Here is a 16,203-nt window from a genome sequence, read left to right as displayed (position 1 = left end):
CATGCGCGGCGCCCGCGGGCCCGCCTCCCTTCCCCCATTGGTCGCACCGCGCACACACCTTCGCCCCATTGGACCACGGGCCTGTCGTCCAGTCCGCTGCAGCCCTCCCCCGCCCCCCATTGGCTCCTGGGCGCAGACTCTTGCCTCCCATTGCTCAGTACGTGCCCGCCCCTCTCCCGCAGGACCTGCCGCTCATCCTTATTAGGCCGCAACACACGTACTCCGCTTGCTATTGGGCTAGGATGCCGTCACTCCATCGGGTTCCTCAAGTCCCGCCTCCAGAGCCATCTCATTGGTCCTTTCCGCACCACTCCACCTATACCGACAAGAGAGTAGAAACACAGGGCGGTGCTTGTTGGAGAACGATCACGTCCCACGATTGGCTAGCTCAATGCGTCCCCCCACGTGGGGCCAGGATGTGTGGCGGTGGGGGAGGGAGGGAAGAGAATCCCTGCGGGAGCGTGGGGAGCCACGATGTTTATACAGCCACGCCTCCGCCGCGCAAGACGGACTCTGACTGGATGAAGCCGCCGTCGATCAAAATCCGATCGCCCAATCAGAGGAGGAATTAGAAGGACACGGCCCTACCAGCGGCGCCGAGTCTTGTTTCGAGGCCGGTGATTGGGGCGGGGGGCAGGAACGGGGCGGGGGGAATTCGGCCGTTGGCGTCAACAACGGCGTGAGGCGGTTGGGGCGCTAACCGCAGCGCGCGACCGGCCGTTGAGGGGACCGTTGCCGCGTCGCCCCCATCCCCTCAGGAGCCCTTGGGCCTTGCTCCCGGGCCGGGGGAGCCCGGCGACCCCGCAGCCTGGGCCCGGCCTGTGTGCGGCGCTGGAGGGATGGGCCCGCCCGGCTGCGCCGCCCCGAAGGAAGGTCGCTGGGCAGGGAGAGCCGGGGGGGGCAGCAGCCACTTTTGTGCAAAATGTTGCCAGTCTCGACGCCCCTAGGGCTCTGTCTACACTCACGGCTTCTTGAGTAATATGCAAATGAGGCTGTGGAATATCGCTGTCTCATTTGCATACCTAATGAGCCACCATTTTTTGCAGAAGAGGCTCTTGCAGGAGCGTCTACACGGCCCCTCCTCGCGCAAGGAAAGCCCTCGTGCGCAACGCCGTTCTTCCTGAAAAGTAATCGGCGTAGCGGCATTGCGCACGAGGGCTTTTCTTGTGCAAGAAGGGGCAGTGTCGACGCTCCTTCTTGCACAAGAGCCTCTTCTGGAAAAAAAAGGTGGCTCGTTAGGTATGCAAATGAGGCTCGGCGATATTCCAGGCTTAGCCTCATTTGCATATTACTCGGGCAAGAAGCCGCAAGTGTAGACAGAGCCTGAGTGTGGTGCTTGGCAGTCCCAGACTGCACTGCTGTCGTAGTCTTGCTCTAACCTCTCCTTCCAGGGCTCACCTAGAAAGTCAGCCCCACACAGCAGAGTCTAGGCCCAGAAGCCTCCAGCTCCCTGCTGTTGTGCCACGGAGGAGAAAGGCCGCAATGGCATGCCAAGCACAAGGAGCTGCAGCGGCGGGGGCAGTAATTTACGGACATTCCTGCACTTCATGTAGGAGTCTGGCCAGCAACATGCAGCCATGGGCTCATGCAGCACTGTTATTAGAGTCATGCGCTGCATTGTCATAACGGCTGGCAGCCAAAGGGGATGGCAGGGCTGTTGCTGTACCACAGACACTGTGAATTGTATGGGGGATCCATCCCATGTATCTGACATCCCTGCAACTGTTCACATTACACCCATTGGGTGCTGGAACAAAGATCACGCAGCAAACAGCTCACATGATCTCAAGGAGACTCCCCCTTAGCTGTTTGCTGCACAGGGGCTTTGACACTGCAGAAGTCATGGAGCAATCAGGATGTAAACAGGCACAGATGGGCACAGACTGCCTTGATAGATCAGGTAGGGACAGGTGTGGGAACATGGGGGTAGGAAATGGCCCGTTAGAAGAGAATGAGCTCCTTTGCTTCTCTGGGGAGGACAAGTTCTTGGCTCAAGAAAGTTTTTTAAGGCAACAAACTGAGCTTAAGCACCTGTCACTCTGAATCAGCCTTTCCCTGTCAGCCCACAGCCCCTCTCTGGGCAGCCAGCCTGATGTGAGTGACAGGCAGCTGCTTTGGAGACTGCACCTTCCAGGGAAAGTTAAGGGCCCCTGATGCAAAAGCTCTGGGAGAACAGAGAGCCCCTTGTCCGGCAGCCACAGGGAAGGGCTGAGAGCTAGAGCTCCCTTGCCTGCCACCGTCCTGTTGGAGAGGCGGGGGAGAAAGGAGGGGTGCTGTGCTGGGAACGCAGCCTGGTGCGTACAGCCCGAGGGATACAGAGGCAGACTAGGTCACTGCCGAGGGCGGCTGGGCTGGGCTGCTTGACTCCAGGTGCTCTAGCCTAGCGAGGAACCACGTCTGGTCAGTCAGGGCTACAGGGATCCTTCCAGAGTCTCTTCACCACAGGCAGAGGACGTTTCTGGAGGGGTTCCCCATTGGCCATGCCCGTCTCTGATCACCCACGGGAGCAAGGCCATGGTGGCTTTTGGATTCTTTGCTGTGGCTGATGGATTGATGCTTGGGGGCTGCGAGAGGGCAGCAGGGAATGCCTGTGGGGGCTGTTCCTGCAGCTGATTGCCTGGGAGCTGCTAGAGTCACCGCTCGAATGGGAAAATGCAGCCCTGCACCAGAGCCAGCAGAGGCGAGAGGGCAAAGGGCATAGTGCCCCTCAGCCAGCTGCCCTGAGACCCTCTCCCACGGTAAGTGCTCCCTTCTGCAGGGAGAGGAGCGTCTCCCTGCCAGGAAAAGGGGCACAGTGAAAGCTCCAACACTGGTAATGGGAAGGGACCCCAGCTTGGGGGTTTCTCCTCTCCTATAGCACTCAGCAGGAGTGGCTATCCGCCTGAATCTTCCTGCCCAGGGCACCCTCTGCTCCATGTGCAGGGGCAAAGGGCTGGCTGCTGCTGGACATCATCCCCCAGCATTCCCCTCCCCAAGCTCAGGGGCCATCCTGGGGACCCAGCATCTGTCACCCAAGGGCTGGGAAGATACAGCCCTGACGCCAAACCATCCCCACTGAGGGGTCAGGAAGTGCCAGCAGGTTTCACATACAGGAGACTCCCCTGGGCTGCTGAAATTCCACCCCTGCCACTGAGGGACAGGCCATGGCTTCACCCATTGAAGCTGGACATGCCCGGAGATCAGCCCCGCAGTGGGCCTGGGTGTTGTGTAGAGGGCCAGGGCCTCTGTGATGCCTCCTATGAAATCCCAGCTGTCCTGTGACCGAGGGAGGGACAGGCAGCAGGGGAGAATCCCCAGGGGCTTGGAAGAGGACGGTGCTGTGAAGAGCTGCTCACAGCTGTACAGCTCCAGACACCTGGAGGGGCTGCCCAGGGAACTCAGGCACAAACATCCCCTCCCCACAACCATTTTTGCAGTCATGCCCCAGCCCAGCCATAGGGGGCAGCAGTGGTTGTTGCTTTCAAACCACAGCCTCAGCTGTGCCTTGCCCAGGAGGGAAAGCCTAAGGTAGAGAGGAGATGAAGTTCTATGCAGGCTAAATTGAGTTCTTCCCCCCACACTTACCTCTGGGAGGTATAGGGAGGGAAGCGCTCTTGTCCTGCAATCCCCTTGTCTGCCAAGCGAGCCTCACCCTGGCTGGTGTTCGGATCCAGGACAGCCTCAGGTATCCAAGCCTCCGGCTGTATAAAGATTGGGCTCTTCCCTGCACCCTCTGTCGTGCTGTGCTCACGTGCCCTAGGCAAAGCTGAGCAAAGAAGTTTGAGGAGTTTTTTATTTTTTAAGATGGCCCTTTATATCCAAACGGACTTTTTAAAGGTGTTTGATTTTCATTCCTTCCCCCCACCCCACTCCCTGTGTGTTTGTTGTTGACCACGGCAAACTTTCAGGTTTTGTTTTTTCTTTTTGGATATCTCCCCCTCTTTGCTCTGTTATTCATTGGGGAAAAGAGGAACAAGACGGCGGTGAGGGAGGGGTCTGAATATTTTCAATACCAGAAACTGTCTATAAAAAGTTTAGGGGGAGGGGGAGAAGTGTTGTAAAAAGAAAAAAAAATGGTTCCTTTCCAAATCCTGCCATTATTTCAGTGTTTAAAAATAGGCTGATAAACTTTTTTTTGCCCACGCTGTTCTTCGGGGTATGAAATGCAGCTTTGGACCATAGGCTGGAAGGAGTGTAGGGCAGGGACTGCCTCTTGGTTCTGTGTTTGCACAGGGCTCCTAGGCATAACGGGAATGCAACTACAGGCAGTCCCCGGGTTACGTACAAGATAGGGACTGTAGGTTTGTTCTTAAGTTGAATCTGTATGTAAGTCGGAACTGGCGTCCAGATTCAGCCGCTGCTGAAACTGATCAGTTTCAACAGCGGCTGAATCTGGATGCCAGTTCTGACTTACATACAGATTCAACTTAAGAACCCCAGGCATCCCCAAGTCAGCTGCTGCTGAAACTGATCAGCGGCTGATTCCAGGAAGCCCGGGGCAGGGGCTTCCTGTAGTCAGCCACTGGTCAGTTTCAGCAGCGGCTGACTTGGGGACGCCTGGGGCAGAGCAGCTGGGGTGCTGCTGGGTTGGTCCAGTAGTGCTGCCGCTCCTCGGCGCTACTGGACCAACCCAGCAGCACCCAAGCTGCTCTGCCCCAGGCGTCCTGATTCAGCCACTGCTGAAACTGACCAGCAGTGGCTGAATCAGGACGCCTGGGGCAGAGCAGCTGGGGTGCTGCCGGGTTGGTCCAGTAGCGCCCAGAGCGGCGCTACGGGACCAACCGGCAGCGCCCCAGCTGCTGTACCACAGGCGTCCCGAGCAAAGCCGCGGAGCACGGGTGCAGCGGGACAGCCCAGACGAGCCGTGGCTGTCCTGCTGCCCTCGGGCTCCGCGGCTTTGCTCTGCTTTGCTCTCCGTCCCCCTGGTCTGCAGACCAGGGGGACAGGGAGCAAAGCGGCTGAACACGCGGGCAGCGGACAGCCCCGCTGTCCGCGTGCTCCGCCGCTTTGCTTCCTCTCCCTGGTCTGCTGGAGACCAGGGAGAGGGCCCCGTTCGTAACTGCGGATCCGCGTAACTCGGGGACTGCCTGTAATAATAATGAACAGTGCTCACACCTGTGGCTAGAGAGCTCTCATGCTGATGAGCTAGCTCCCTGGCATACAGAGCTTCAGGCCACGACTGCATCCGGTTGCTAATCTTTAATTATGCCCAAGCAACCTCACTGAACTACCCCACAACACTGGAGCCCTGCAGTGGGTACCATCCAAGTGTGTAACTCTGCTTAAGTGCAATTCTCCAGCCAACTGTAGAGCATTCCCAAGGCCTCCCGTTGGCACAACACACAGCTGTGTGAGGGGGAGCGTTCCCAGCTAGCTGAAGGGATGTTTCATGCCCTTCAGTGCTGCGGGGTCACTCTCAGCGTTATGACCTCCCGTCTCCTTTCTGGGTTGCCTGGAATCCTGGCCAGCTGCCTTCAGCTTAAAGAGCTTGACTGCACGACCCTTCTTCCCCCGTGTGTTTTTGTTCTAGAGGGGAAGAGGGGCTGATATGTGAATTCCCTTCAGTGGAGGAAGAGGCTCTGGACCTGAGATGGTTCCAGGGACAAACCCTGAATGTTACTTTTCCCCTGGGACTTGACAGAAGAGCACTGTCTGCCCACAGTGGCCAGTGCCAGGTGCCCCAGAGGCAATGAACAGAACAGGGAATCATCTGTCCAGTGATCCCTCCCATGTCACCCATTCCTAGACTCTGACAAACAGAACCTAGGGACACCATCCCTATCCAGTCTGGCTAAGAGCCATTGATGGCCCTACCCTCCATGAATTTATCTAGTTCTCTTTTGAACTCTGTTAAAATCCTGGTCTTCACCCCATCTGGCAAGGAGTTCCACAGGTTGACTGTGCGCTGAGTGAAGAAAAACTTGCTTTTGTTTGTTTGAAACCTGCTACCGATTCATTTCATTTGGTGACCCCTCGTTCTTATGTCATGGGAACAAATAAATGACTTTTCCTTATTCACTTTCTGCACACGTGTCATGATTTTATAGACCTTTATCCTAGCCCCCTGAAAAGTCCCAGTCTTTTTAATCTCTCGTCCTATGGCACCTGTTCCAAACCCCTCATCATTTTTGCTGCCCTTTTCTGAACCTTTTTCCAATGCTCAGATAGATTTTTGGAGATGAGGCGACCATCTCAAAAAAGACCATGACTCTGTTCTCATTTACACTGATTTTACACCTGGGCCTCTCCATTGATACTAGTGCTGAATCACACAAGCGTAAGATCAGTGACTAAAAACATTGAAATAGGGAAGCAATGTGGTCCAGGGATTAGATTGAGGAACTGGCAGCCAGGACTCCTGGGTTCTGGAGCCTGCCATGCTGCTGACTCTGGGCCCGGCTTATCCCCACTCCTTTCTGATTTGTTTTAAAGCTATATAGGCATTCAGTGTCACAACACCTCAGTATGCAGGAGCCTGAATCTCATTTGCAAAAGGCATTTAGGAGTCTGCATTCCTGGAGTCAGTCTGGGTGAAGGTCTGCACCTGTTTTGGTCATTAGCGATCCCATGACATGTTTAGATCAGGCTTCCTAACGGCAGGATCTTGATCAGTTCACAGAGAAACTGGTCTAGGGGAGCAGGACGGATTTCCCTTGTCTCTTTAAAGCCCCTTTGATGTTTGAGTCAGAAACAGTGCTCTTTGCTGCCTTAGCTCTGTTGAACAGCTGCTATCTTTTAACCCAGAAGTGGCTGGGAGGGGTGATTCCAGATTGTAAAGCTCTTTCAGCTATCCTGGGGGTGAATAGTGCCATAGAAAGAGGGGATTTCATTTGTTGTTTTCTCTCTCTGTCTCAGGTACCATCAATAGCATCTGAGCACTTCACACTCTTTAACGTGGTCCTCCCCACAGTGCCCTGTGCTGTAGAGATGTGCTGTTATCCACATGGTATGGAGGAGAAACATTGTATGGAGGGGAAAACTTCTTCTTTAAAGAGACTCTAGATAATTTCGTGGAGGTTAGGTCCATAAAAGGCTATTAGCCAGGGGATAGAAATGGTGTCCCTGGCCTCTGTTTGTCAGAAGCTGGAGAGGGATGGCAGGAGACAAATCGCTTGATCATTGTCTTCGGTCCAGCCTCTCTGGGGCAGCTGGCACTGGCCTCTGTCAGCAGACAGGATACTGGGCTAGATGAACCTTTGGTCTGACCCAGTACGGCCGTTCTTATGTTCTTATGAAACTGAGGCACAGAGAAGCTAAATAACTCACCCAGGGTCACACAGACAGAGTGTTGCAGACTAGGGGTTGGAACCCAGGTCCTCCGTTAGCACCCTAATAACTGAATCATGTGCAAACAATTTGTGGTAACTAATTATCCTTTTGCCTCCTCATGGTGCAAGGCTCTGCAGAGAACCAATGTGAAAAGCTGACAGTATAAATACTAGAGAATCCCTGATCCCTTGGGACAGATGCTGTCCAGATGTAGCAAGGAGTCTGGCCTCATCCCTCTGCTCTCTTAAGTTTTACGAGGAAGAAGGGGGCTTTCAAAAGACGGGGGTTTTCCGACATTTGGCCCTGTGTAGACAAGGCCAAATGGCGGAAAAGCCTTTTCAGGGGAAAAAAAATGGAAGAAGCAAATGCAACCAAAGGAAATCATCTGCAAACACTTGGAAGATGATAAACTGATAGGGAACATCCAACATGGATTTATAAAGAACAAATCATGTCAATCCAATCTGATAGATTTCTTTGATAGGATAACGAGTCTTGTGGATAGGGGAGAAGCGGTGGATGTGGTATACCTAGACTTTAGTAAGGCGTTTGATATGGTCTCGCATGATATTCTTATCAATAAATTAGGCAAATACAACTTAGATGGGGCTACTATAAGATGGGTGCATAACTGGCTGGTTAACCGTTCCCAAAGAGTAGTTATTAACAGTTCACAATCCTGTTGGAAAGGAGTAACAAGTGGGGTTCCGCAGGGGTCTGTTTTGGGACCGGCTCTGTTCAATATCTTCATCAACGATTTAGATATCGGCATACAAAGTACGCTTATTAAGTTTGTAGACGATACCAAGCTTGGAGGGGTTGCAACTACTTTAGAGGATAGACTCATAATTCAAAATGACCTGGACAAATTGGAGAAATGGTTGGAGGTAAACAGGATGAAGTTTAATAAAGACAAATGCAAAGTGCTTCACTTAGGAAGGAACAATCAGTTTCACACATACAGAATGGGAAGCGACTGTCTAGGAAGGAGTACGGCAGAAAGGGATCTAGGGGTCGGAGTGGACCACAAGCTAAATATGAGTCAACAGCGTGATGCTGTTGCAAAAAAAGCCAACATGATTCTAGGATGCATTAACAGGTGTGTTGTGAGCAAGACACGAGAAGTCATTCTTCCGCTCTACTCTGCACTGGTTAGGCCTCAGTTGGAGTATTGTGTCCAGTTCTGGCCGCCACATTTCAAGGAAGATGTGGAGAAATTGGAGAAGGTCCAGAGAAGAGCAATAAGAATGATTAAATATCTAGAGAACATGACTTATGAAGGAAGATTGAAAGAATTGGGCTTGTTTAGTTTGGAAAAGAGAAGATTGAGGGGGGACATGATAGCAGTTTTCAGGTATCTAAAAGGGTGTCATAAGGAGGAGGGAGAAAACAAGAGGCAAGGGGCTTAAACTGCAACAAAAGAGGTTTAGGTTGGACATTAGGAAAAAGTTCCTAACTGTCAGGGTGGTTAAACACTGGAATAAATTGCCCAGGGAGGTTGTGGAATCTCCATCTCTGGAGATATTGAAGAGTAGGTTAGATAAATGTCTATCGGGGATGGTCTAGACAGTGCGGGTCCTGCCATGGGAGCAGGGGACTGGACTCGATGACCTTTCGAGGTCCCTTCCAGTCCCAGTAGTCTATGATTCTGTACCTCTTCTGAACCAACCCCATCCCTCCCAGTGTAGCCATACCCTAAGGAACAGGTGTTGACCTGAATGTATAGGCTAGGGATTACAGCTTGCCACTGGCAACAACTGGCCAGAAGATATTTAGGTTTTTATTTTAATTTAGGCAGCAGAGCTGACAGCCTTGCAGGGACCCTGGGAAAGGGCGTTTGGTTCTGCACTTCAGATGGCCCGGCCTGGGATGGAAGGGGTGGGGCTGTTAGCAGCTGCCCTCTTCACAACAGGCTTCCGGTGTTGATTTAAAGGGCAGTTGGCCCTTTTGCCCTTCTTCCCCGTCCCATGTTGGTGGGTCTGAATTTAGGCTACAGAATGAGAGGGAACCCAGAGAATTCTGTCTTGGAAAAGGATTTGGGGGGCACATGGAAGGGCACTTAAACATTACAGCCTTATGTGATGGATAACTATGAATACCTGTAACGAACAAAATAGGATTCAGCGGCAGAGGGTATAATACAGCAGGTTTCAGGTATTTCAGCAGGCTATCAACTAACCTTATGGCCTACACAGGGCAGTAACTGACTAGGGGGGCGGGGTGGAATGAGGAAGTGTGAGGCAGGGCAGAGAGGAAGAACCATCTCAACATGTCCTGTCTCCTGAATATGCTGTCGTATGTGCTGGCCAAGAGAGGAGACAGCTCACTGGGGAGCCCAGAGCTGCCTGTGCCTGGTTTTGGAGCTGTAATAGTGCACTGTGCTGGGAAGGTGACGGTCGCCAGCAGTGCTTCCCCACAAGCCCTTTCTGTCTGAAACTCTGCACCACAGGGATAAATTAACCCTGAACCTACGAGCCACCTGACTGCTCCATTTATGGCTGAGAATTCAGCCCTGCAGTATGCCAGCTAAAAATAGCCTCTGGCAAGGGAGAGCTGCATAAGAGACTACACAGAGCCTGATCCTGGCAGCGGCTGAGCATCTGCAAGGTATGGTGTGTGCTCCATTCCCACTGAAGTCCATGAGGTGTTCCAGGATCAGGCCCTGTCGGGCGGGAGGGTGGAAAACGAGCTTGTGATGTGGATGTGCAAGTGAATTTCATGATCAGGGACTGTAAAGGGATAGGGATACTCCAGGAATTCCACGCACCACGGTAGTTTCTTACCCTGGTACCAGCTGCAGACACACACAACCTGCCTGCAGCATGAATCCGATCCGGTTCCCACAGAAGTCAGCAGGAATCTTGCTGTGAAGTCAGTGGGAGCGGAGGCAAGGCCTATGTATGCAGAGGCAGATGTTCGGTAAAGGTCTGTGCTGCAGGATAACGGGTTGCCAGACCGGATCAGACAGACACATGGTCTGCCTAGCTCTGTATCCTGTTTTCTCCCAGCCCCCACACCAGATGCTTGTTAGCCAGGCTGGACAGGGAGGGTGCCCCTAGCGTCTGTTTGTGGGAGGCTGGAAATGGGCAACAGGGGAGGGATCACTGGATGGGTCCCTGTTCTGTTCATTCCCTCTGGGACACCTGGCACTGGCCGCTGTCGGCAGACAGGACCCTGGGCTGGATGGACCTTTGGTCTGACCCAGTGTGGCCGTTCTTATGTATAGAGGGCAAAAGGCAGAAGTGGGATAATCCATTTTGCCCCCATGAAATCACCAATAGGTTGCACTGCCCTGAACCATAAATCTACATTTAAAGGGATAGTACAAAGAACACAGACAGACCAGTTACATAACTAACACACCATTCCCTACCCTCAAGATGGAGCATCATAACCAGGACTTTCCTTCCTGCTCTGCAGCCCCCAATTGAAAACGCACTGGGAACCATACACACAGTTCTCTTGTTCCTGTTCTAGGCCATGGATCTCGGCTGCCTGAGTCTCCAGAGGGTTACGTTAGAAACAGGGCCAACAGATGGGTCAGATGCGCTGGCTGGGCAGAAGAGTCTTTCAGGAATGTACAGCGGGGAAGGCGACCCAGTGGGGTTCGTAAAGGCCAGAGCACCCTGAACTAGCCCAGAGAATCTCAGCGGTTTCTTCCCTGCCACAGAATCTGCCCGAGCAGTAGACGAATGGAATTTTAAATATGGCCTTCCTGGTCCCAGCCCCAGCTGGCCTCTTTCTGGTTGCAGGCCTTGAACCCATCACTCTCTCTGTGCCACGTGAGGTGGAAGACATTTTGCTTGGCTCTAGTAGAAGAAATGAGCTGGGAATATCGGATTCCCCCGGCACACCGTTAGATCAGCTTCATTGTTTATTAAACCCCAAGATTATTAGCTAAGGGCTTGTGTCTCTTCCTGGTGTGGGGGTGTTTAAATCCCTGCTGTGAGCATGGTTATTTGGCCTGGCTTTTGGGAAGGGCGTGCGAATGAGCACATTGTACACTGGCCTGAGATCTAGCTTCTAGTCCCTGCTGCTCTGCTCTGTGATCTTAGGCCTGTTATGGCCCCTCTCTCTGTCTCTTTTCCCCCTTCAACCTGTGTCTGTCACCTAGGCACAGGGCCTTTCCCTCAAGGGTGGCGGGTTTAAGAGGCAAGGGAAGGCATTGCCTCCCGGGACGTAGTGCCCAACGTCTCACCTCTCCCTCTCTCTATCCTGCAGGCTCCCACAGCCTGGTGAGTCTTTCTCCGGATGGGATCTAGGAACGTAAAAGCAAAAAGCCTTCCAGGTTGCCAGGCCTGTTAGCAGAACAGCGAACCTGAGAAAGAGCCATTGCATGGTAATGAAGCCATTTAACAGGCATGTATGCGGCGAACTGAGGCGACCGCCTCAGGTGCCAGACTGGGGGGGGGGGGGGGCTCCACTAGGACCCAGAGTGTAGACAATTGTGTCTGCTGCTGGTGCAGATGGATTCTCTCTGCTCTCGAGGCACAGAGATGGGGGAGTGCGGGGCTGGAGGAAGGAGGGCACAAGAGACATAACAGGCAGGTAGGAGAAAAGGTGGCGTGGGGGCATCATTTGTGCTCCTCACCTCAGGTGCCCAAACGTGGCTGGCCCTGTGAGGGATATACTGTCCGGTTCTGAATTCACTCACAAAAACAGCTGTGCATTATTGTAATATGTCTTCAGACCCGTATTTTAAACGTCATTCATTTGTTGCTGAAGATTATAAAAAAAACCATATCTCAGAAAAATCCTGGGCATAGATTTTTAGATGCACATCTGAGCATGCCGCATGAAATGCTGGGCTCTTCAGACACGTAGGCTACGTCTGCATTGCGCATTCTTGCGCAGAAAGGTATGCAAATGAGACGCGGCAATGAATATCGCCGCACCTCATTTGCATACCTAATGAGCTGCCACTTTTGCACAAGGGCCACTTTTGCACAAGTCTACACTGCTCCTTCTTGCACAAAACCCCCCTCTTGCGCAAGAGCCGTTCTGCCTGAAAATAAGCGGCAGAACGGCTCTTGTGCAAAAGCCCCTTGCGCAAAATGGCGGCTCATTAGGTATGCAAATGAGGCGCGGTGATATTCATCGCTGCATCTCATTTTCATATCTTCTTGCACAAGAATGCGCAATGTAGCTGTAGCCATAGCGTTTTAAATAAATTCTTTGAAAGACCACAATTATGTAAAGTACATATTTTCAGTATCCCTGATGATGCTATGGCACAACTAGTGGCCGAGCTCTGTGACTTTACCTCACACACAATTATTTCAGATTTGGGGACAGTTTATACCTCCAGACCAGTGGCACCGCTATGGGCACCTGCATGGCCCCACAATACAGGCAGTCCCCGGGTTACGTACAAGATAGGGACTGTAGGTTTGTTCTTAAGTTGAATTTGTATGCAAGTCGGAACTGGTACATATTGTAGGGGAAACTCTAGCCAAACATTTCTCCAGAGCTCAGTTTTATTCTCCCACACGTCACTTACCTCAGTCCTTTATTCTCAAGCTGAGGTGTCTGCTGAGAAAAGCCGCTCCGCGTCTCCCTGGTCTGCTGGGGGGGTGGGGCTAGCTTCGTGTCTCCCTGGTCTGCTGGGGGGAAGCAGCTAGTGCGGGGTTGCCTCACCCTGTTTGTAAGTAGGGATCCGATGTAAGTCGGATCCATGTAACCCGGGGACTGCCTGTATGCCAACATTTTTATGGCCGACCTGGAACAACGCTTCCTCGGCTTTCGTCCACTAGCGCCCCTTCTCTACTTATGCTACATTGATGACATCTTCATCATCTGGACCCACGGGAAGGAGGCTCTGGAAGAATTTCACCGTGATTTCAACAATTTCCCCCCAACCATCAACCTCAGCCTGGACCAGTCTACACAAGAGATCCACTTCCTGGACACTACAGTGCAAATAAGTGATGGTCACCTAAACACAACCCTATACCAAAAACCTACGGATTGCTATGCCTACCTACATGCCTCCAGCTTCCATCCCGGACACACCACACGATCCATCGTTTACAGCCAAGCACTATGGTATAACCGCATTTGCTCCAACCCCTCAGACAGAGACAAACACCTACAAGATCTACACCAAGCATTATTGAAACTACAATACCCACCTGAGGAAGCGAGGAAACAGATCAACAGAGCCAGATGTGTACCCAGAAGCCTCCTGCTACAAGACAGGCCCAACAAAGAAAATAACAGAGCACCACTGGCCATCATCTACAGTCCCCAGCTAAAACTTCTCCAACGCACCATCAGGGATCTACAACCCATGCTGGACAATGATTCCCCACTCTCACAGACCTTGGGAGGCAGGCCAGTTCTCGCCCACAGACAACCCGCCAACCTGAAGCAAATTCTTACTAGCAACTATACACCGCACCACAGTAACTCCCACTCAGGAACCAATCCCTGCAACAAACCTCGGTGCCAACTCTGTCCACATATCTACACCAGCAACACCATCACAGGACCTAACCACATCAGCCCCACCCTCACGGGTTCATTCACCTGCACATCCACTTCCTGGATTCAGCCGCTGATCAGTTTCAGCAGCAGCTGACTTGGGGATGCCTGGGGTTCTTAAGTTGAATCTGTATGTAAGTCAGAACTGGCGTCCAGATTCAGCCGCTGTTGAAACTGATCAGTTTCAGCAGCGGCTGAATCTGGACGCCAGTTCCGACTTACATACAGATTCAACTTAAGAACAAACCTACAGTCCCTATCTTGTACGTAACCCGGGGACTGCCTGTATACAAAAACCTGTAGGAGAACACTTCAATCTCCCTGGACACACAATTGCAGATCTAAAGGTAGCCATCCTGCAGCAAAAAATCTTCAAATCAGACTTCAAAGAGAAACTGCAGAGCTACAATTCATCTGCAAATTTGATACCATCAATTTAGGATTAAACAGACTGTGAATGGCTAGCTAACTACAAAAGCAGTTGCTCCTCTCTTGGTGTTCACACCAGATCAGCTGCTAGAAGTGGGCTTCATCCTTCCTGACTGAATTGACCTCATTATCTCTAGCCTTACTCTTGGATTGGAACTCTTTTCTTATGCCTGTATATTTATACCTGCCTCTGGAATTTCCACTACATGCATCTGATGAAGTGAGTCTTGCCTACGAAAGCTTATGCTCCAATAAATCTGTTAGTCCATAAGGTGCCACAGGACTTCTCATCATTTTAATTTTAATTACCATAGTACAAAAAACTTGCTTCCAATGTCTCTTGCCCATCCCTGCTGTAATCTTTCTCTCTCTACCTCTCCCGCTGTTGAAGAGAGCCCTTAAAAGAACAACACCCCCTTTCTTACAGATAGCTGAACAAATTAGTTTCCCTTTTTTTACTTGTATTGGTGAACTGATTTTAAGAGATCCCTCCACCAAAATCAGTACCTTAGTAAGATGATAAATCTTTTGGGATGCCTAACATCTTTGCAAGTGTATTTTTTAACATAAGCATAGGGGAAATTTCATACATATGTCTGTTGTCATGGAGATCACACAAAATAAATTAGCCATCCCTTTTTCTAAAAGCAATGAACTTTGTTGTGAAGACACTACATTGCTCTGATGGATTAATTTAAAGTAATGTCTTTGTTTCAGTGTGTTAAATATGTGGTAATCTGGAATGATTAGTTTATGAAGCTTAAGAGTACATTTAAAATATAAAATCAGCTTAGAAATTCTGATTAAGGAAATGTAAAACAGCAAAGAGTAGCAGCATGTATTCCAGATGATTTTATGTTGTATTCAGCAGGACGGCTGACTTGCCCTTACGACAAAGTTTTTGCAAATAAATCACAGACAAACTTCAGGATGTATCAAAAAACCTGTGACTTATATTTGTTATTCCCAAGTTTAGGGTGTACCTGTTGCATGTCCAGTCTTCACAGTGTGGAAAATATGCTCCATTTTTTAGAAAGAAATGGTAAAAGAATGGGTTTTATCACGTCATTTGCTACATTTGGGGTCAGGGACTTGGCTGGAAGGGGGTGAGCAGGTAGGGGGGAGAGGAGACATTGGGACAAGGAGGGGCCCAGGAAGAATGGGGGCGGAGCAGGGATAGAGGAGGGGTGGGGTAACAGGCTGGGGAGCTCGCCTTCTCAAGCAGCAGCTTGACCCACCACGCAGGGCCTGACATCCGCGTGAATTGTCAGTAGTTTGAGGAGATCTGTCTGGCTCTCTCAGGACCTGGACCAGTCAGAACAATTGTAACACGCCTCTGCTTTGAGTCAGGGGTACCTGACCCACAGAAAAGTCAGTTGGGGCCACACAAGTGAGATGCAAAAAAAAAAAAAAAACCTCCTCCACCCCCCCCCCCCCCCCAGCCTCACTAATGTGGCCACAACTGTGCTGGTGGGAGCAGGGGACATGGTATTGGGGAAGCGTGCTAGTGAGTGCTGGGGCAGGGGACAGGGTGCAAGTGGTGGCAGGGTCCTGCAGGTGGGGGCAGGGGACAGGGAACAGGGTGCCGGGAGGCCAGGGGACAGAGTTTGGGGGCAGGGGGCCCGTGGGGGCAGACAGTCCCCTGCACCAGCCTCTTCCCAGGATTCCCACCCTCCTGCAGAGGAGGGAAGCCCTGTCGCATGCCTCCTCCGGGCCCAACTCCCCCCTCCCATGGAGCAGGGAAGCCCACGCTCACGCCCCCTCGGGGCCAACTCCCCCTCCCACAGAGGAAGGAAGCCTCGTTGCCTGCCTCCCACCGGGACTCCTCCCTCCCCCCGCAGAGGAGGGAAGCCCCAGTACACGTCTTCCCCCAGGACTCCTACCTCCTCCCCCCGTGCAGCAAGTCCCTGGCGTGCCACAGACCTGAAGGAGGGGAGCAGGCAGTGCGGGGCTTCTTGGAGTTGGGGGAATTGGGGGCCCCGAATGCCTTGCGATTGACTGGTCGAGCCCTCCCGATTGACCAGTCGATCGTGATCGACGGGT

The 16,203-nt window shown here is 51.9% G+C and overlaps 1 long non-coding RNA gene across 1 annotated transcript; it reads left to right on the top strand.

The window, feature by feature from the left end:
• Window positions 1–4,939: 4,939 nt before the first annotated feature.
• On the top strand, window positions 4,940–13,825 carry LOC142829716 (uncharacterized). Its single transcript, XR_012904470.1, has 3 exons — window positions 4,940–9,855; window positions 11,470–11,587; window positions 13,002–13,825. It is a non-coding gene; the product is annotated as an uncharacterized LOC142829716 (long non-coding RNA).
• The last annotated feature ends 2,378 nt before the right edge of the window (window positions 13,826–16,203 follow it).

The sequence above is a fragment of the Pelodiscus sinensis genome, chromosome 5 (genome assembly GCF_049634645.1).
Source record: "Pelodiscus sinensis isolate JC-2024 chromosome 5, ASM4963464v1, whole genome shotgun sequence".
In the NCBI taxonomy this organism is placed as follows: domain Eukaryota; kingdom Metazoa; phylum Chordata; order Testudines; family Trionychidae; genus Pelodiscus; species Pelodiscus sinensis.
This window is presented reverse-complemented; position numbering and strand designations above follow the sequence as displayed.